This window comes from Colossoma macropomum, unplaced genomic scaffold (assembly GCF_904425465.1).
Source record: "Colossoma macropomum unplaced genomic scaffold, Colossoma_macropomum, whole genome shotgun sequence".
NCBI lineage: Eukaryota > Metazoa > Chordata > Actinopteri > Characiformes > Serrasalmidae > Colossoma > Colossoma macropomum.
Genome location: NW_023494789.1, coordinates 5,228,337 through 5,252,262, shown reverse-complemented (window position 1 = coordinate 5,252,262; position 23,926 = coordinate 5,228,337).

Here is a 23,926-nt window from a genome sequence, read left to right as displayed (position 1 = left end):
GCAGAGCCATATGGGTGAGCATATTTTCAAGACAGAATCAGTTTTATAGCGACAGCCAGTGGAGTTATACGTGACTGTGGTTAAAAGTTTGCCTGTTGTTGGGTAGGCTGAGTGAACTCAAGGAAAGTACATATTGAAAAATGTGCAATACGCTCAATTTAGATTAAACTTGAATGGGTATTTTTTTCCCCCCAGCCAGTCTCAGAGTGAATTATGTTGTTACTGGCAATTCATCTTTGCCCAGGACTATCCCTAAGAGCTTACACCAAGCCAACTTCTTTTTCTTTTGGCTTTAATAAAATCCAATTACTACGCAGAGCCGGAAAACTCTGCATTACACCGACCTGCAACAATCTTCGCGGGAATCGGAGACAGCAAGAGGCAGAGTGAGAGAGAGAGAGTGCTGCTTAAGACACATTAACTTCCCTGAATCCATTTGTGTGGGTGGCAGAATGGTGCATGGCGCTGGAAGAAGCTCCAGAAAGTTCAGTGAAGAAGAGGAGATTAAGTGGATTTCTTCTGCCCTGATACGTCAAAGCGACAGCCGCATCGAGAAGCTCTGTACACTTTGCACCACGGGCGAAACATCCCACAGCTACACAACACATCTTCCAACATTCACTTCATTAGCAAAGTACATGTGCTGGAGCTGACATCGCTTATGCACACAGAATAGGATACAATCAGACACTTCATTCCTGATGTGGAGAACGTTCTTGATGGTCGCTTGGAGACTTCTCGTGCTCGTGTGTTTCAACCTGATAGCATAGATTTTTAGCAACTACTGAGTCGACTCTCTTCGATTTGGTTTAACTTAAGAATGCAATTAAGATACTGTTTGATATCCCAACGTTCTCTTGAGCACGCAGTTCAGAAAGATGTTTATTGAATCAGAAACGCTTCCATGGTGAAAGGATCTGAATTAGAAAGGATTAGATATGAATGAACTCTTTAGGGGTCGTTCTGTTAAAAGAGCACCACAACATTCTAATGCTAATAAGTGTTGTTCAAGCTTAAATATAAAAAAGTTTAAAAAGTTTATCATTAACCTTTGTCATGCTCAGATGTAAAGGAAACAGTGGTGTGAAAAACTCAAAGATGACCCTTTATTTATTTAATTTCCAGTCAAAACAGACATTAAGTAAGTTATTCAACAAAGATATACTAAGATAATTAAAATAGAGATTTAAGAGAGAATAACACAGAGGCCTCAGTAATTAAATATAATTTTTTTCACTATTCAGTGTGTCCACCCTTTACCTTTTATTACAGCTTTCAGTCTTTCAGGAGTCTTTCTGTTTTTTAGAGAAATCTGCAGGGATATTTTTCCACCCCTCCAAAGTTCAGGCTTAGAAGTTGGTTGCATTTTCTATTTCACACAATTTAAGTGACCCCAAACACATTCAGTGATGTTGAGATCTGGACTGGATCTGAGGATCTGGACTGGATTCCGCCTTCTCACAGCGGAAGGATGGACAGAAACACCTGTGGATGTTTTCAGATCTGAAGCAGCTTGATTTTCTCCTCTCTCTCAAAGATGAATGGGGTCTGATGGGGTCAGTTTTGGTGGTCTACCAGATCTTGCAGAGTTGTTAGGAGCCCGATTTTCTCTGTATACTCTGTATACTTCATAACTTTTTTGGAAACTCCTGTTTTTTCATTTATTTTTTTTAATATTTTTTTCTTATGCAGATGGATTATTTTATACCTAATCCCTTTAGAAATATGTAAGTCATACACATTTTAAAATCTCACAGTACTGAATATCTGTTTCCTCATTAAGTACATTTATAAATTTAATACAAAAAAATGATTTAAAGTAAAAATGTAATAATTTATGTCATACAGTTTGGCCTTCTACCACGTCACACCAAGTTAAGCCATAAAAATTTAGCCATATAAATAATACTGTCGCATTAAGTGAAATGATGAGTTATGATTCCATTTATATCAAAGTCTTCAGTGGAGCAGAATCAAAAATCTGGTCAGTTTTCACCTTTTATTGCCTCTTATTCAACATGGATTGCTGTTTTCTCCATCCTTGACAGGTTCCAGTCAAGCAAGGTCCACCTGAGCACATAAAATAGAAAAGTGAGGAAACTTTTTAAAACATTTTTTTACATTATTCTCTGAAAAGTCCTGTAATTACTTTTTGAAAAACTGACATTAGAAGGTCTAAGCTTGATGGCAGGCACAATGACAGCCAGTTTAGCCTGAAATAATCCACCCTGTCACGTTCCCCTTTGTCACAGGTTCAGCGTGATGGAGCTATAATTGTCGTTATTATTTTCCACAAAAATATAAAAATGGTTACTGAGGTGGGAAAATCTTGTTTTTGGGTAAGAGATAATGCAATTGAAACCATGGAGACCAAAAACCTGTGATTTCTTGAAAAAAATCTAATTAGCATGTTCATTTGGCACCAATCTAGTGGAATGACTCAAAAATAAAGGTGCCAAATGGGTTTTTTGGAGTGATGTTGTAGAAGAACCACTCTTGATTCCCTGAAGAACCCGTCAGTGGATGAGATGCACTAGTGTGAAGAACTTTTTAAAGCTCGATATAATGTAAATGTTCTATACCAATTAGATTTACGGTTCCTTAAAGGTTAAAAAAGGTTCTTCTTACTCGCACATCCAATTTATAAAAGAGGTTCTGTAAAGAACCATCAACTGAAAGATTCTTTAGGTGGCTCTTCAGTGGCATCGCTCCAACAATCCTTTTTTTTTCAAGCATACTTGAGTATAGTAGCAACACCAAGCTGTGTAGATGCTAGATACAGTCTTATGCAAAAGTTTTGGCACTCCTGGTCCAATTACATGTTTTATTGATTATCTGAGTGGAAATAAGTGAACACATCCTCTACACAGAACATGCTTCTGCACTGTTTAATGCGCTATTACTGTTTATTTGCTGAGTTTAATATATTACGGAAAGAATAAAACATAAAATGTGGCCTGTGCAAAAGTTATGGCACATTTTTGATTTTTATTTTATTTTTTCCCCAATATGTTAAACTCAGCAAATAAACACCAATTGCACACGAATATGTGCAGAACAGTGTCACCTTTAAGTTTGTTCCCAGCAGAGGATGCATTAACTTACTTTCACTTTTGGGGGGGTGTCCAATTTTTTGCACACGATTCTACCACTTGGGTGTAGATAAATAACAATAATATTTAGTTCAGTGTTATCTGTGACCAAGCAAGCAGCCAATCAAGCATCTCTGCATGAGATGATGGTGTGTTCACTTAAAAGCACAATCACAGAGCTAAATTGCATGCAAATTGTGCTGTCTCAATTTTACATGTCATCGAAAAGACAGCCAGAGTACATCTACTGTGAACAAAATAGAGAAGAAAATAATCTCCTGGGTAAGTAGTGGGTGGCAGACTTCATTTATGAAATGGGAAAAATAAATATATTCCAAATAAAGTTTGAAAAAAGATGAATGTTCTTGAAATGCTAGCTTACTGAAAGCAGTTACGCGCAGCGTGGATGTTTGTGGAGGTGGACGGCGAGTTAAAAGGTTGGCGAGATGGATTCTGGACTGCTTCACAATAGAGACTTGAGATTTGACTCTGTGAATCTCTAATACAAAGCAAGTCAACGCAGGATGCAACCTCGTTATATTCAGACAGGCGGCCTAACACAGGCTCAGCGGGAGGAGATTGGATCCTGCATTTTTTTTTGTTCCTCGTTTTTTCCTCTTAATCCAGCCGAGCACCTCCTAAACAGGAAATAATGCGTCTTCACTGAGCAGATAAATGTAGTTGGGCGAGATGAAAACCTCCCACTCGCTCTCTGTAAACACGGTGGCTATTCACAGCATAGATTGTAGCAGAAGAGGGGTTTAATGGCCGCCTTTGTGAGAGGCCTTTATCAGTGAGTTCGCCCTCCTCAGCCACCACTCATAATTCCAGTGTGGAAATGGAGTTTAGTCAGTGGCTCTTTGGGGCTGATAAAGAATATTTATACACACATATATATACACAATGTGCTGTGTGTGAGAGAGAGCGATGAATACATAATAGCTCAGCTAAGAGGCCATTTATTCATTTGCATTGTTGTTGCTACTTGTTTTTAGCTATGTGACACACTTCCGTCTGTTTTTATGGACAAAAGTCTGCAATACGGTGTCAGAAGCAAACAGTGGCGGTTCCAGAAAATTTTTCCAGGGGCGGCAAAGGGGTGGCATGGAGTTTCGGTAGGGTGGCAATGTGAATGTGTGACCGGTGAGGGGGCCTGTTAGTGAAATAGCTCTCTTCTTAAAGGCTCAAACACCTGCCCCAGTGAGGTGGAAGCCAATGACATGGCAGAAATTTTGGGGTGGCATCTGGGGTGGCCAATGGGAGATTCCAGGAGGGCTCTGGCCACCCCTGTCACCCCTTTAAAACCATGCAAGTCTATTTGAGATTACTTAACTTGACATGGTTTGAGGCAAGTGTGTGATGTGTTTGGTGGGTTTAATCAGGGGCAGGTTTAGTGATTCTGGGGCCCTGGACGAAAGACAGGAATGGGGCCTCCTGAATGCACATTTTTAATTTAGTGATTTAACTGTCTACACAGCAAAATTGACATCTTGGCAAGTGAAATTATCTTGAATCTAGTTGTTATATAATATTTCTCATTTTGCGATTGCTGTAAGAATATTATAAGATTATGTTATTTCTGTGCATTTTTACTTTAAGTGAAATTATCTCATTGTATTTGCAGATCATTTTGCTTGTTTAAAAAATTTGAAACAAGCCAAAGTATCTGCCAATATAGTGAGATAATTTGGTTCAGATTAAGGTAGAAGTAGTGAGTAATGAGATTACTTATTCCAGGAAGTAATAAGTAACGCTATTCCCAGGGTTGGGTGTAACAGACTACAAGTATTGGCAATACCTATTCAGAATACAGAAATTAAAACAACATTGTAACAATTTTACCTTAAAATAATAGCTTAAAAATCATTTTGATGGTACATCAACTTATAACAGGGAGAATGGCGTCTCTGTCATTGGCTCTCCAGGCCTAGAAAGCCTGCTGTATAGCACTATATAACTTGGAGAAGCTGGCATGAGACCTCTCACAAGAACTGCGTAACGCTTTACTGTACCACATCACACACCAGTGACTATGGCTCTTCAGTTAGCTATAAGAAGCTAGCTGGTATTCCCAGTGTGGACATCATGGCAGAGGCTGTAAAGAGACCAAAGAAGACATTGTCAGAGCGACCGAGGAAGAGACACACACAAGAGTAAATTTCAGACGAGAGCTAAACTCTTTTAATCTCAGTGTTACTGAGCTCTGCTAAAGCCTGAGTAGACTGATAAATCAATGTGATCAGTTATTAATCTCAGTGTTACTGAGCTCTGCTAAAGCCTGAGTAGACTGATAAATCAATGTGATGATCAGTTATTAATCTCAGTGTTACTGAGCTCTGCTAAAGCCTGAGTAGACTGATAAATCAATGTGATCAGTTATTAATCTCAGTGTTACTGAGCTCTGCTAAAGCCTGAGTAGACTGATAAATCAATTTGATGATCAGTTATTAATCTCAGTGTTACTGAGCTCTGCTAAAGCCTGAGTAGACTGATAAATCAATGTGATCAGTTATTAATCTCAGTGTTACTGAGCTCTGCTAAAGCCTGAGTAGAGTGATAAATCAATGTGATGATCAGTTATTAATCTCAGTGTTACTGAGCTCTGCTAAAGCCTGAGTAGACTGATAAATCAATGTGATGATCAGTTATTAATCTCAGTGTTACTGAGCTCTGCTACAGCCTGAGTAGAATGATAAATCAATGTGATGATCAGTTATTGATCTCAGTATTACTGAGCTCTGCTAAAGCCTGAGTAGACTGATAAATCAATGTGATGCGTTATTGATCTTAGCATTACAGAGCTCTTTAGAGGGATGACCAAACTAATAATAATAAGATGTATTGTAAACGTAGCCTATTCTAAATTCTGAATAAGTCACTTTCTCATGTATTGTAATGAAATACGTTACTGAATACATTTAGGACAGTATAATCAGATTTCAGCCATCACTACCAAAAAAACTGACATCATTCCGTAGTCTAATAACAGCCAATTCCCTCAAATGATCTCAAATTTTAACACGATGTGTAAAAACTAAGTTTAATTTTTAATGTTTGTTTTTCAGGGTTGAAGAACGCATTCTGAAAAGAAATAGAAATGAAAAGGCATTTTGTGTGTAGAATAAGCTCGAACACAGTCAAACAAAAGTGTGCAGCGAGCATTTTCAAGAAAATTCAGTAAAAATGCACCAACTGGAAAGCAGATTTGGACACGGCACAAAAAACTCAAAGAGGAAGGCTGTCTGTGCAGGACAAAGGGGTCTGGACGACCACCAGTATCGGAGGATATTACATTAGTGAAGCTGTGAAATCGGTTATAAAATCTACATCCCTCTGAATTTGTTGTTCGAATTTTGATAAATAAATCTTGTATTGTTCAACACGAAGCCTATTTTATTTTGTTTGCCTACGACATGCAGTTACTCAGATATTCACATCTCAAATGATGTCAATTTTTTTGGGACACCCTGTATTTTGCCCAACCCTGGATATTCTGTTGCAGTTTGAGAAAAGTACTTAGTAACTTGTAATGCATTACTTTTTTGTGTAATCATCCCGTCACTGGAGCAATCTGTACTAACATTAGCACTAGCATTATGCACAGTCTGCTGAGCCTGTGCAGCACTCTGTTCTGACTGAAAAAAACAAAGTTAGCTTCAAAAGTGTAGCGGCAGACCAATTACTTTCCTCCCTATTGTTGCATTTCTGTGCTGTACTTAGATGACTTTTTTTTTTATTTTCCCTCTCAACACCCAGAAAACCACACCAATGAACCTCCTCTCCGTAACATAACTATATTAACTGCCTTTTCCATACCAGTCCGTCTTTACACAGTATCAACATGGAATAGTCTATTATACCCATGACCAGGGGGATGAGGCTGCATTGACATTAGTTGATTTAACATCCACACGTACAGTATATGTAATTTTTTTATGAGACTCTTGACTCATGGGGGCCCCGGGCGGCTTCCTATGCTTGTCAAGTGAAAAGACCGTCCCTGGATATAATAAGCTTCCATTAATAGCTACATTAGCTTTGCAGCTCCAGTGCAAGTCTAAAGAGGCAAACTTTGAACACCAAACATGTCTTGGCTGAGCGACTGAGTCAGTGGCTCTTTGGGACTGATAAAGTATATTTACATACATATACATATATATATAAATATATAAATATATAAATATATATACACACTGTTGGTGGCAGTGCTGTGTGAGCAAGAGAGATGAATACAAAACAGCTCGGCTCAGAGGCTATTCTTCCATTTGCATTGTTTTGGAAAAATGAGAAGAGGCAAAAAGAAAATAAGTCAGCCCACACATTTCACATTTGATTAATTATATCCAGGCTTGTTTTTAATGCTGAGCGAGTCTTTAAGAGCTAAGAGTTGTGTTAAAGTCTTCTTAATAACATAAGAAAAGAATGTCTCATGCAGTTGTTTTTATGGACGGTGGGGGAGGGGAAGGGGTCAATCTTCGATTTTATAATGGAGCTGTTTGTAAGCAGGCTTACGCACATGCTCAAGCCAAGATAGAAGTTGACGTGATACACTTTTTCCTGAAGCTGTGGATTCAGCTGTCTCAATTAGTGCCCTCTGGGACTGCTGTTCAAACATGGCTGGGTGTTGTGCATCAGCAGCAGTGTTTTTGAACCCTCTGCCTCTTCGAGGGGATCTTGTTTGTCAGCTGTAATTGGACTTTTCATCTGCTCTGAGATTTTCCTTCCAAAATCCGAAACCCCCTGTAGGCTACGTACGCGCAGGGGGATCCGAGCACTTAGTAAACACGCGTCAAAGCGCCGCTGCACATATCATACCGTCTAGACCCACAGTGGTGACAATGCAGAACATATCCTGGGATATCCTGTCATGTTTTCATTAGTCTTCCAGGTGATATCTGATTGCGTGCACGTACTGCAACAGCAGAACTGGAACCAGCTCCCCATACAAGGGCATGTTTCAATAAATTAGCTAGCTGGAGGCATCGGTTGAGCTTCGGACCCCTTCCCTGAGGGGATGAATGTTACTAAAACCATGAACTATGACTATTTTTTATCTAAGGATGCTTAATTAACTACTGGTGTGCAAATGGTGGCTTTACAAACACTGCGTTGAATGGTGGTACGACGACAACATGTAGTTAGCGACAAGTATGATGTCAGTTAAATACAATGAGCTCACGTTTAGCCACTCACGTTTCGTAGTAGCGAATTATAACATACATACACAGTTAGAAGTAAAGGTTCTGTGCAGGTACATTTCTTGTTCATCATGGTACAAACAATGTAAATGTGTCCTCAAAGGTACAACAGTGGTTTTAAGGTCTGATTGTGTACCTAAAATAAGCTTTTCCCAGGTGAAAAGTACTTACTGGTACCTTTTCATAACCGAATGATTTAAAACAGAACAATAAAATAAAAGGCTGGAGACGAGACGGGGTGCGTGGAGTCAGTACAACTTAGAAAATATCCTTTCAGTGGATTATGGTACAGTTATGTTCCCTGACTAAAGCTACTGAGATGCACCCTTGAGGGAACCTTTATTTCTGACAGTGTGCAAGCAAATTGTTGCATTTACAATCATGTTACAAAATGCCATAACAACAGCATTTTACTGAATTCTTGGCCAGTATATTTTCTCCACCTTCCTGTTATGAAACATCATGAAACCCACTTTCTCTATGCATGTACACAACCAACAAGGTGTACCATTGTAAAGTGAAGCTGAAAATCAGTGATCTCAATCTCAGAAACTCACATATCTCACTCTCACACCATCACTGCTCTAAAGACATTTTGTAATTGATTTTTAAAAAGAACGGTTTGGTGAAAAATCTAATTAACACAGTTTTCCATTTACCACAAATGCAGATTACTGGCTGAGACATAGAGTCCAAATTTTACTTCTTTAGTTTCAAGCTGAAGTGGCAAGGCTAACATTGCTAACAAACACTAGAACACAATAGTCACCCAAATAGCCCAAAATTTCTGTAAAAATACATCCCCAAAACTTCTCCCAGCATTTTGAGCAGGTTGAATACATTTTGGTAACGTATTTGCCAAAAAGATTTGGGCTATTTGAGTGACTTAAGTTCTAGAGTTTGTTAGCAATGTTAACCAGTTCTAAACATAAGAAGCAAATTTTGGCTTGGATGACTGACTACATCTGTGGTAAGTGAAAAATTGTGTAAATATGATTTTTTTTGCCAAACTATTCTTTTAAAGTAAAGGGCCAAATTTATCTTATATACCAGTTTTGTAACCTCTGTGATGTAGAGAAAACTGCCTTGTTTCCACATGATTTTCCTCCTACAGATGATCAGTTATTAATCTCAGTGTTACTGAGCTCTGCTAAAGCCTGAGTAGACTGATAAATCAATGTGATCAGTTATTAATTATTATTGTGTAAATTGAATTTTTTTGCCAAACTATTCCTTTACAGTAAAGGGCCAAAGTTATCTTATATGCCAATTTTGAAACCTTTTAAATGTCTTATGATATAGAGAAAACTGCCTTGTTTCCACATGATTTTCCTCCTACAATCAGGATGAACTTTTTGAGATTTAACGAGCTTAGTTTTATTTCCAAACGGACATTAACGATGCGGTACGTATGCGTTCATGTTTTATTCATATTTCTGGCCTGGCTTTGGTACAGGGCCCATATTCATGAAGCGCCTCTGAGTAGGAGTGCTGATCTAGGATCTGTACTTGTCAGTAAGGTCATAATAAACAAGAGAGGAACCTGATCAGCACTCCTGCTCTGAGAAGCTTCATGAATACGAGCCCTTAATTTATTACAGCTACAATCAGAGCTGTGTTTGGCCTCTGAAAGATTCACGACCAAACCTTGTGAATCAAAGTCATGATTTAAAGATAATCAACACTGGCTTGGATGGCAGAAAACTCACGACTAGCAGAGTGAAGCTTGAAAGTGCCGCATTAACATTAGCAGATGCCTGTCTGTTTGGTATTCAGTGGAGCCCGTGCATCTGCGTGTTGGATGGGCGTTCGCATTTTGTTACCATTAACATTCTAGATGCATGTTAAATTTCCCATCAGGATCAATCGCGTGCATCTATGCAGTTTAGTTTCTGAGGTATCAGCACTCCTCACTCTTCCTTTGCCCTTATGTGAACTACAGTGATCTAAGCTAGCTATTCCGTCCAAGGAGTTTATTCACATTAAGATAAAGTGAAGTGATCCTCATTTGGATTCCATGGGCTGTTTTGATGAGTAAGCTCTTCCCCCTCTATACTCTCAAACACCATTCCTCCTTGTGCCAACCTCAGTCCTAAAGCCCCGCGGGCATGTGAATAACTGAGGAGAATCTCTTTTTATCAGGACATTTACAGTTGTCTTCTCCTTGATTAGAGATCACAATGTGTCAGGCTAGATTAACTCCACTCTCTGGTGTAAATAAACTTGGCTTAGCGCTTAGCCCACCCTCACCATGTTAGAAGAACCTGTCAGGACTCCAGGCTGTGAAGACTTTATCTCCCATGGCCGAGTGGGAAATTTAATTAAAAGTCTCTTGGCTTTGTAGGTCTGGGGTAGTCTGAGGGTTTATAGTCATCGACCATGTTTTGGCGATAAACCTTCGCTCTCGTGTTGCATTATAATCTGTCAATGCAGATGAATATTTTGTGCAGAATAATAAAGTACATGGGTTGCGTATACATAAATGGGTAATGAGGGGTTTGTGTGGTCAAACTTTTTTAGAAGAGCATGCAGCACTTTTGAAATTCATTTACCATTGCATGTTATAATATTTCATGACTATTATATTTAGGAATGTAGTCCTAAATTAATGCATTACAGATTAAAGACACAACATCCACAGAGGCATTGAAACACTGAGCACATCCAATATCCCAAATACACAGATAATGCACAACAATAGAGATATTTGCTATGTGAACATCAGGCATCAACCATCATAAAACAAAGCATATAAAATCCACTGTAGTTTATTCATATAAAAATTCATAAGCAGCAGCGGTCAAAAGCCTCTCCTTCCTAATACAAGGCGACATCTGCCTGGAGATGTGTGACCAGACAGAACAAAAGTTATGAGACCACCGATTAGTTTGATAAAATAAAGAAATAAAGAAATAAAATAAAAAAAAGGCCTGTAATTTTCTCACACCAGCCCATTTATATAAGCAGCACAAACAGTTTTTGATTCATTGTTATTGTGACGTCCCAAAATCCAGCACGTTTCCAGACAGTATATCTATCTATTCAGCCTACAGCAGTTTAGCCCCGCCCATTCGCACTAAAGTTATAAGGAGTGTTTCAGCGCAGACTGCTTGTTGCATGAGGCACAATACAGGGCAAGCCAATCAGAACAGAGGTCATTTACATATTAGTCTTAAACCACAGTAATAAAAATAGCCTGATTCATTTTAAAAGACAGAGAGAGGTTTGAAAATGGTCATGTAAAAATGATTATGATTGTGTCTGTCATATAAACCCACATCAACCTCAAGTGGGAAAAAAGTAGGACATATTTTTCTGTAAAGGAATCCATTCAGGGCTTGACATTAGGCTCTTTTGAGAACCTGTCCTACGGACAAGTAAATCCACATTTTACTTGTCAAAAGGCAAAAATCACTTGGACACAGTCAAAGGTCAGTAACAGCATTTGCAAATGACTGCCATACTGCATAGGTTTCTGAAATGTTACAATTAGCACTGAATAATTTTTAATGTGTGTGTGAGAAAAAGAGGAAAGAAAGGAGAGAGAATAATTCAACCCTCCACTTTCTCCAGCTGTTTTGATTCAGGACAGAAAGAGAGCTTGAAGGCAAAAGGGAGAAATTTTAGCCTACTTCATTTAAATGTGTTAACTTTCTCAGCCTTCTACAATCGTATCGTCACTCTTCTTACTGTTTCTCTCTCATTCTCTCACTCACACATATACACACGCTTCCTCTCTCTTTTCTCACTAGTTCACAAGTTCACATGGTTTTCTGAGGTAGATCAGCTCAATCAGTGCTAAGTGATAAGCTACAGTGCTACCGTTCACTAAAAGTCTTTTTACTAGCTAGAATTAACCAAGACCTGCTTCTTAACTCACAACTCATACATAAACTGAAAGTCATTTAAAATCACACACATGCAACAGATTGTTTGAGCAAGCTGTGTGGCCTGATGGCAGCTAATGTAGCTTCTCAGCCAAATTTGGGTGCACACGGCAATTAGCGCTAAACACCCCTTGTTCTTCGTCATAGCTCACTCAGTTAGATTTATCCCCTCAAGTGAGAATAAGTTCTCATCCCTGCTTAGACTCATTTCACTTGGAATGATTGTTTCAGAGCTTTACCTGGAACTTCCCCTGCTGGAAAAAATACAGCATAGACCAACATGCATTCTGTGCAAGTCTAAGCTGGTTTATGCTGGTCTGGCGCTGGGTTTAGTTGATCACCCAGCATGGTCATGCTGGTTGACCAGCATGCCAGCATCCCAAAGACAACATATGCTGCCTTTGCTGGTGAACAGCCATGCTGGTCTGTGCTGGTTTTTCTAGCAGGGTGGTCAGGTTGTGGATGTTTCAAAAACATTCTGAAAGATTAGCTTAGCCTCTGCCATTAAAGTGAAGCCCTCCAGTCTGATGAAGATACAAACCAACTTATTAGCTGTTTATATCCACTACTACATGCACCTCTGTAGGCTACTCTGCTGGGAAACCTACACATTTAATGTATATTGTAAAATCATTTTCTATTTGTTTCACTTGTGCAGTCAGACAAGTTAATACATCAGCCACCTTTCCAACAGAAATTTCACAAGCGAATGTTGAGCCCTGTCATTGGTCACTTATTTGCACTTTGCTTACTTTTTACTATCATAATTCACAAATGAAAATGTCTTAAAACCAAAAAAATGCTGCTTCCCCAGCAAAGAGCGTTTACATAAACATTGCAGAGGGGCTCCTTGTTACCATGCTTCAGTATGTTACAAGGGCCTCCCATGCAGCAATCTGACATATGGCATTTTATGGATTTCAAATACATGACATATATTAGCACAAATGGATTTCTCTTGTGTCCAAGTTATATTTGTCACGTATGGACATATATATACGCGTCATTTCACAGAAACGTCCACCTTTTATCTATCCATAAGAGTCACTGGTGCTACTGATCGTCACTGGTGTTGCACATAAGAAAGGTAAGACTTTAAATGAAAAAATACATTAAATACACTAAACTAAAAGCTTCATATGAAATGAAAAAATCTCTGATAACTGAAAGACACAGTGGACTCACCATGTGCTTTTCTCCATAGATCTTCAGAAAATAGGTAAAAGGAAGTTGTGATGTCATCAGTGTGGTTTTTATTTCAAAATAAGAGATTTTTTTGTTAAGCAGTAACACCAGTAACATGACTCCTGGGGACAACATACATACATACATACATACATACATACATCATCTAAACCGCTTATCCTTCTGGGTCGAGGCGGGGTGCTGGAGCCTATCCCAGCTGTCATTGGGCGGAAGGCAGGATACACCCTGGACAGGTCGCCAGTCCATCGCAGGGCAGACAGACAGACATACACAATCACACACACATTCACACCAAGGGGCAATTCAGCATTTCCAATCAGCCTGACTGCATGTCTTTGGACTGTGGGAGGAAACCGGAGTACCTGGAGGAAACCCAGGCAGACACAGGGAGAATGGGGACAACAACTTTCATTATATATTTTATAATATTTATTTGGTGTTTGTTTTCTTTATGTCATTTAAAACATATATTTCATAGTCATGTATAGATTATTGCAGTTAAAATTGCAGAAAAACAAGTTTTTACCTCAAAATATGGCCTCAGCCTTTACACATGACTGTGAGGACGAGCTCTTCTGTGGTGCCTGGAATTCTACATGATTGTTATAAAAACCAATATTGCTAAATTGATGACTCAAGAAGGTGTAATTATTAAAATAACATTATTTTATTTTAAAATATAAATAAATTGTATTCCTAACACGTTTTCAAGTGTAATATATCTGAAAACGCTAGGGACACAAAAATGGACGTTTCTGTAGAACGACTCAAATATAAACAAACATATATATCACTGTTGTCGGACGAAAACCTCGTATCTCCAAAATGGTAACTTTACAGGAGAAGGGAAAAACATACTTTACTTTTAATGTAGGTCAATGGAACCAGACTTTTTTCCAAGACATCTTTCTTCATGAAATTAACACACAATGTATTTTCAAATTTTGTCAATGACTGAAAAACGCTGACAACTGCGATATGTAACTAGCAAAATATGATAGAAAAATATAATAGAAAAAATATCACAAATCAAAAATATGATAGAAAAATTGGCATAAATTAATCATATATGCTAGCTTCATGTTAAATAATACAAAGTTTTCATGCATCTTCTTTGTTTGAAAATTAGTATAACTACATGACTAAACTCTAAAACCAAGCACACTGCAAACTAAACAATAAAATCATTAAAACATGAAGTAAATGAAAATATTCTTCCCAGACAAATTTAAGTAATTTGATATTTAAAAGCACACAGAATTGTAACATTTATAGCAATATATACATATGCCAATGTGATATATCAGATTTCTGTATGAGTTGTGAAAAAGAGGGAGAAACAGAGAGAATAAGCAGAATCCTGTGGGACGACTGTGTTAGCGGTACAAAGCGAATCATAATGAATAAACGGCAGAGTTTGTCACGCTTAGAAAACATTTCCCATTAACGTCTTCACCGTGTCCATGGCAACTCTAACGGCGAAGGTGCGGCCCCGACTCCTGAGGTAATTGTGTCAAAGCAATGCATACCTCCACCAAATTAATGTTGCTACTGCTTCATATCTCCCAGCTGCCCTCTCAGAACCGCTCAGCGAGGAGGTTGATGCAGTCTCCCACTGAGAAACATTTTTTTGAGGTATTGTGATAGAACACACTCCTGTAAGTATGCTCTTATTTCACCCCCTAGGGTACTTAAGAAGTCAATCAAAAGCTCTGTCTGCATCAAAGCTTAAGATATTCCACAGGAAGCTTACATTGTTGATGCAACCAACCTGATGACACCCATTATTAATAAGAGACTACTTACAGCCATAATAATAATAATAATAATAATAATAACACATGGAATTATTCTGAACGATCTAAAACAGCAAAGATCTGCTTTATATCTGCTTTAAAGGCCTAGTCAGAAAAGGCTGGAAATTAGCTGTGGCTACATTATATCTGTTTTAACAAATTAGCAGGATAAGGATTCTGTCATATTCATAAAGATAATTCTAAATCATATAAGCCAAAGCTAAAGATGCACATTTAAAAGTAAGTGCTAATGATTTATGTACACAGTTCATGGAATTGAAACCCAAAATAGGACACAATGAGCCAAAATGAACATTTTACATTGCCACAGCTGTTGTAAACTAGCATTCTTCAGCAGTGCTTTAGTCTCTACAGTGAGATTTTCCAATTTAAAGACTAGAAGAAACTGCTTCAGAAGATGCATCATGAAAGAGGAACTTCTGAACAACAACAACTGCTTTTGAGTGGGTTTTTCAGCTGCCAGACTGTTAGAAATGTGTTTGTCCCCTGCTAGCTGGCTAATGCAGAAGGAAGACAGATAGCTAACATTACTGCTTGGACGCTGAATATATCATTGCAGCTGTTTCATTACAATTGGAGAAAATTACAATCTTCATTACAATGGAGAAAATAGATTTCTCAAATGACAGAAATGACATGTCAGATGAGAAGAAAAAACAACAACAAAAAAGCTTAAGTTAGCAAGATAGCAACCTGGGTACTTTACCACAGTTAGGCTTCTGTCCTTTGGCTGAAAGGGTAAACAAAAACTTGGCTCTGGCATCCATTTTGTGCTGAATGAGGACAGAATGATTGTTTTCTGCATCATCTGCTTTGTTGAATGTGTCAGTGACACAAATTCGAATTCTCTGTCTGGATGTGGAATCACACCCTGGTCAGCCATGTTCAGGAAAAGAGAGTGCCCTGATAGCAAGTGGATAGTGAACCACTGTTGGCCCACTGATGGCAAAGCTGGCGGTCCACTGGCGTTTTGCTCAGTGTTTTACAGGCGGTCCATGTGTGGTTAAGCAGAGTGTTAGACAAAATTCCACTCATCATCGCTCATTTTCCACTCACTGTCCAATTTACTGATTTTTTCTTTCTTCCTTTCTTTAGTTATACTTTGTAAATTAGTTTAGTAAATAATTTTAATCTAGCACAGTGCCAGCAACAACATTTACTATAAAATCATTTTATATCAGGCCTAGTCATTATTTTTTTCTCTCAGTTGTTTGTAATATTTGTCTTAGTCTATTTTCCAAAATAAAAGTCTCTGTGCATTTAAAATCTGTTTGGGGAGATTAAAAACTAGGTAGAGCTTATATGCAGGACAGTAATCTGGGTGGTCCGAGGGTGGACCAGCAGTGGCAAACAGTCAGTGGGGTGCCGACCTTATCAAGCCAGTGGACCGATATATGCTCACTATCTGGGTGGTGTTAGCCAGTCGCTCTGACTTTAGCATTTCCCCTTTTCATGTTGTCCACATCCAAGTATACTGCCTTACAGAGGCATTCTTCAGCTGAATTGCGTCTTTGATAGAGAAAAAACAGCTCTTTCAACACCAAATTCAACCATTGAGGTAACAGTTATGCTAATTCAAGCTTGGTTGCATTTATTAGCCTATTGATCAGTGGCTAGATTGACTGGTTGTATTATCATATAGGTATTATAATGATAAAACACTGATGAACGCAAACATAAAAATGATGTAAAATCGTGAATTCTGTTAAACCGATGACCAGGGTCGTTTCTGTGTGGGGTCTGCATGTTCTCCCCGTGTCTGTGTGGGTTTCCTCCGGGTACGCCCCTAGGTGTGAGTGTGTATGTCTGTCTGTCTGCCCTGCGATGGACTGGCGACCCATCCAGGGTGTATCCTGCCTTCCGCCCAATGACAGCTGGGATAGGCTCCAGCACCCCACCGCGACCCAGAAGGATAAGTGGTTTAGATGATGTGTGCGTGTGTGTGTGTGTGTGTGTTAAACCGATGAAGCTGAGTGATACAACACTGAGCTGCGAAATGATGCATAACACAACAAATAAAATGTTAAACACTAGTTTTAGTCTGAAATACCCCTTTACCTCTTCGGGCTCACACTAGTATACTTGGAAATATAAGCATTTGATGCATTATTGCATTATATTTCAGTTCAAAGCTCTCTAGTATGACTATTGTAGCTTAGTTTGCTCTGTTCTGTGTGTTCTGGATATTTTTGGTAGGTTTCTAATTCCATTTGCTTCTATTTTACTTCCAGTAAAGCTTTACACATTACCCAGTTTGTCATCTGTTCTATTATGGTTGGATGTTAGTATAGGAAGACGCAGATGGGTAGAAAAACAAACCTCAGACCTCATAAACCACAAATTACATGTACCAGATGGTTTGACCTTCATGTGTGTCTTTTACACATTTAGCATACCCAACCCATCTAAACTGCAGTGACAACTGTCAGAGCACAAACCATCCATAGCAGCAACAGAACACCAGTTCATTCCACTTTAGGTTCAGACACGACAGAGCTTTGAGTTAAAATACAGTACATTTTTACATTAATTGACTAGGTGGACATGCTATGCATTGATATATTCATAGACAGCCTCAGACTAATGATATGAGCAGAATGTCCAGTTTGGCCTGTGCCATCAGCTCTGAACAAAGAGGAAAACAAAACTCTTTACATTGCTTTCATAGAGTCTACAAAGTAGGCCTTTTTTAAATTGTTAGTTTATGCACCTGGTCATATTGAGCACAACTCATCATACTTTATCAAATTAAAAGACAACATTTTCTCATAATCTTTAATCAAAATATTACGACTTTCACCCAACTCGAAAAACTCTTCTGAGTTTTGCTTACACTCCATTGTTTACCGCAGGATAAATAATGTTATGTTTTACTTCCTACTGTTTCACAAAAAACAGTTAGATAGATCAGTGATACCACGTTTCACTGTGAAATACGTCACAGTACGGAAGGAAAAATGCTTCCAACATCATTTTATGGCTATACTTTACACTGTAAGAGTGCAGAGAACACACTGGCAAACATAATGGTTCAGGAAATGTGCATTATCAGTGGCAGGCACTTTACTGTGTAATATTTTTGTAATGTATTTTATTATTATTCTTATTTAATAAGATAAGTATGCTTTAATTTCATCGGTCCACTGGGAAGGGGAGAGCGGACACAACCACAAATTGGGGTAAAATCTAACATTAAAATTTAAGTGCTTATATTTGCTGATGTACTTTGGTCAAAAATACATTTGTCACTGATTGACTCATCCTCTTACTAGTCCTCATTTTAGTGGAACCATGAATGGAAGCAGTAAGTGCTGGGGACAAGGTTTATGTTTTCATTTGTAGCAGAGATAAAAGATAAAAAATATCATTTTTTCTTTTTCTTTTACTAACTTTTTTCTAAAATTATTTTGCAAGGAACAAAAGTGCTAGGTTGTGTCTTGCTCTCTCTTACCTGCTGCCTTCTGTCATGTTTTGTAGCCACAGGCTGGCAAAAATAAGAGTTTATTCTATGTGCATTTATATCATGCATTCACAAACGTGTTTGAACTATAATTAGTTGCATTTCTTTTTATTGGCCAAAAAGTTTATCTACCTCCAGTAAGTGTACAAACATTTACAGAATTGAATACAATATTTGTCGTTTCCATCAAGTCTTTTTTTGTTATTCGATATGCCAAAACACGCATAATAATAACTGGACAGAAATCTAGTTTGTTTTGTTTTCTTTAAAGCTGCACTATATGAGTTTTGGGTATTTGGAGACCTCTCTGGTGGAAATGTGGAAATGCATACAGTGGGCAAAAGAAAATTTTGTAGCAGAAGAAAATTTTGTGCTTTGAACCCCTTTTGCTGAGCAGATCTGATGATTGCGAGCGCTTTGAAAGAGTATTCAAAGAGAACTCAGTCAAAATTTTGTGAAGGATGTGTTTTCTGAGGCTGTGAAAGAATTATCTTCTATTGTTATCATATCTTCATCAGTATAATATTGATTTTACATCTGAGACCTAAACATCGAGCTTTCAATAAACTTCAACAAGATTCAACTCGACACCTCTGACTTTTAATTATCTCTCAACAGTGCATACATGTCACATTTTAGCTTGATTTAAAACAAAAAAAAGCTCTAACAAGAAAAAATCGAGCATAGTGCAAATGCAGTATATCCAAACATCACAGCACCTCAAAACCATTTAACTAATTTCAGCCAGATTCTATCTGATTTTCTGTACAGCAAAGAATCATTACATCCACCAGCAGCTGGAGCAAATTAGCTTCCTCGATTGATCGGTTTTGGTTTTCCTGATAAATCAAGGCCCTTGTGTTGAGACATTCCGTGTTATCTGAGGACACATTTTGCAATCAAGTCAGCAAGCACATTAGTTAAACTCTCAGTCTCAGGCAGGGTGGCAGGGCGTGCTTCACCCCTCAGTGCAAAATTTAACATAGCGTGCCACTGTCATTAGCAAGAACATCGCGCCCTGGTCTTGTCCCCAGGGGGCCGTTTTCGATGTGGGTCACAGACTTGATCTGCCTCGTGAGCCATGTACTTCAACATGTTAACCTAAAGCTATTTTTGTGTTATCCTGATGAGTCGAGGAGGCTTTAATTAGCTAAAACGAAAGTGTAATTGAATCTAATGAGCCGTGCTATGGCACTTTGGCACCCTAATGTCTGACTCAGCCAGAGTGCTGACACACTCTCTCTCGTTCACATACGAACACAATCATGATAGGTTAGCGATACTGACTGACTGTTTAAACACTAGTATTTATGCACTGGGGCAGGCACGTTCACAGATAGACCCCAGAGGGGGCTTAAGGCCCTGCCCTGTTCCTCTTAGACTGTACAAGTGCCCCCCTGGGTGGTGTGGATAATAAGTGTGTTTTATATTGGCTCCACTATTGTTCAAAATCCATTTTGGGAATAGGGCATGTGGGTCGATTTGGGTTACACAAGCTTCAGTGCTCTGGGGTGCCTCCTTGCAGTGATGGCCACCTATGAAGACAAAGTGTACCTATATGGTAAATGCAAGGGACATAGAAGGTAGATGTACTTAATGAAGTGGCTGGTCAGTGTACATATCTATATAAATTGTGTGTGTGTGTTTGTGTGTGTGTGTGTGTGTGTGTGTGTGTGTGTTTCAGTAGCGACAGTTCTTAATATTACACACTGATTTTCAGACTTTGGGACATATTTACAATGGGATCTAACTGCTCAAAATGTGGTCATGAGAGACGGGGATACAGTCTCACCTCCTGCTTTGAAATGCAAGAGTGTGGCTAAAATAAGGCTCCGCCTATGAACTAAAACTCTTTGTGTAGTGACATGAAAACGTGAGACAGAATTTTTTGAATAAAGTTTTTTTTTACATGAAAATTGTAAGAAATTTAAGAAATTAAAAATGTATTTTAAAAAAACTGAAAAAAGCATTATTTTCACAAGTTGAAATGTACAGGGCCCTGCAATGGACTGGCAACCTGTACAGGGTGTATCCTGCCTTCCGCCCAATGACTGCTGGGATAGGCTCCAGCTCCCCCCACGACCCAGAAGGATAAGTGGTTTAGATGATGTGTGTGTGTGTGTGTGCGTGTGTGTGTGTGTGTGTGTGTGTGTGTGAAATGTAGAGGTTAGGGTTTGGGGCAGCCAAAGTAACCTGTAAAACATGATTTTGTATATACACTCACCAAGCAGACCTCCCTTTGCTCTCAGAATAGCCTCTCAAAACGGCCTCAATTCTTCATGCATGGTTCGCACCAGATGTTGGAAATATTCCTTAGAAATTCTGGTCCATGTTGACATGATTGCATTCCTGCAGATTTTTCAGGTGCACTTTCATGCTGCAAATCTCCTGTTCTAACGCATTAGAAAAGGTGTTCTATGTGTGTGTTCTAGACATGGCTATGAAGAAATGCACATGGTCAGCAGCAATACACAAATAGGCTGTGGTATTCAAGTGATGACTGATTGACTGATATTAACAGGCCCAAAGTGTGCCAAGAAAACCTTCCCCACACCATTACACCACCTCCACCAGCCTGGACTGTTGACACAAGGCAGGTTGGGTCCATAGATTCATGCTGTTGGCAACAAATTCTGACCCTACCACAGCAGAAATTGAGGTTCATCAGATCAGGCTATGCTTTTCAATCTTCCACTATCCAGTTTAGGTGACGCTGTGCCCACTGCAGCCTCAGCTAGTTGTTCTTGGCTGACAGAACCTGGAAACTGACGTGGTTTTCTGCTGTTGTAGCCCATCCGCCTTGAGGTTCAAAATGTTGTGCATTCTAAGATGCTTCTCTTCTTACCACAATTGTACAAAGTGGTTATTGCTTTCTGTCAGCTTGAACCAGTCTGGACATTCTCTGTTGACCTCTCTTATAAACAAGGCATTTAAATCTGCACAACTGGCACTATATATATATATGTGTGTGTGTGTGTGTGTGTGTGTGTGTATATATATATACATCACACTCACACACTCACACACACACACACACACATATATATATATATATATATATATATATATATATATATATATATATATACACACACCATCTGGGGTATATATATATACACAGAAACTCATGATGTGCACTAGCTAAACATACTGGGATCAATGGGATCAATCTTAAGGCTCAAAACATACCATAACATTTCTTTTTGCTTTGCTTTTGTTTTTCTACAGGTTAGTTCCAATGATATGGCCAAGCTAACTCAGAATGTGTTCATCCTGTGAGTGTGGGTGTTTCCAACAGTTCTTAAGTAGTTTTCCAATAAACAACTTATTTACTCTTGAATATTTTTATTACTAATAGTTTTACTATATTATATTTTTTATTACTAATACTTAATACTTTTTATGACTTACTTATACTCAAGTAAATTATCACTGTTTTAACAGTACTGTCACTTAAATAGGATTTGTTTTAGTCCCCCATCCCTGCTAACACCAACTCCTTTTCCAACTGAAACATTTCTATTAGTGGAACCAGCTCTAACATTTAAGTACAAAGTTCAATATTACATACAAATGAACCACTTCATTAATAACTCTCAGAAAGAGAGAGTCATGGTAAAAGGGTAGGACAAGTAGACCTCATATTCACTCTTGCATAACAGTAAGCTTTTAAAGATTTAAAGCAAAGCATTAGACTCTATGTTGCCCACCCACCAGCCCTCATAATGGCTTGGACGAACACATACGTACAGGCTGGACCTGTCTGTCCTCAGACAGGATAATAATGCGTGTTTAAGGCAGCCAGAGCACTTCAAAAGACAGACCCAAGTGTTGTGCTGTCTGAAAGCCTTCGGCAGCGAGGACACCATGATAGCGCTGGATTATTGCACTTGAGGCTCCATCTCACCAAATGCTTAAAACCGAGGGGATCCATCCATTAGTGACATCCCTCAGCACTCACCGAGAACCTGGGCCTTTGCTGTATCAAATATTAAATAATAGCCACCAATTTACGCACATAACACATTAATATTGCATTCATAAGAGTGCAGTAAATATGCCGTCCTCAGTGTGAAATCATGCCATGTCCGCTCAGCTTCAAGTGAACAGCGCTCTGGTGTTTTTTAAGGTCTGTGATGCAGCTCCATTCCGTAATTATGCGTGAAGATCAGTCAGCAGCCGTGGCATTTTTTCTCCCTGAGTTTCTGCCTTGTGACATTTTAACAGCTGCAGGGGAAGCAAAGTGAGCATCAGCTGCTTGTGTTGAGTAAGAAGCTTTGAGCATTTAGCCTTTTAACAGACTATAACACCACTCTCCACTCTGGACTTCAACACAGCTAACATCTCCTTCTCTACCTCAATTCAACCTCACCGAGTCTTTTTATAGGACTTCACTGTTTTGTTAGACCCTTTATTTTAAGGACTAGATGTGGCTGTATACATTTATAGGGAGAGACACTTACCTCCTTCAGGCTTCTGAAAAGAATGATTAACCTCAATTGTGAATGCTAATGAGTGATGCGTTGTTTTGCACAACATTATGTAGCTTATTAGTGTTAGAGTTTGGCAGGCGCTGCATCAGCAGGGTGCTGAGGTGCTCAAGCACCCCCTTAAAATCTTTCAGCACACCCTGACAATGTTAATTGGCCTTATCATCCCAATGATATACATTTAGTTAGACTACCAGTTCATAAATCTTTTCCACCTCCCACAAGACATGCAGACACGTACACACACATTCACTGAGAACGCATGATGGACTGCTGATACAGGATCAGTCCTTTTAAAGCACTCTTAATTAAACCATTAACTGACGTCCTAAAATGTTGATCTTCAGGCAGTCACTAAATATACACTATGCAGACAAAAGTATTGGGATACACCTCCTAATTATTGAGTTCAGGTGTTTCAGCCACACCCTTTGCTAACATCCATCCATCATCCAAACCGCTTATCCTTCTGGGTCGCGGTGGGGTGCTGGAGCCTATCCCAGCTGTCATTGGGTGGAAGGCAGGATACACCCTGGTCGCCAGTCCATCACAGGGCAGACAGACAGACATACACATTCACACCTAGGGGCAATTTTAGCATGTCCAATCAGCCTGACTGCATGGTTTTTGGACTGTGGGAGGAAACCCACGCAGACACGGGGAGAACAGGCAAACTCCACACAGAAATGACCCTGGTCACCCGGCCGGGAATCTACCCACTGCGCCACCGTGCCGCCCCCCCTTTGCTAACAGATGGATAAATTTAAGCACATAGG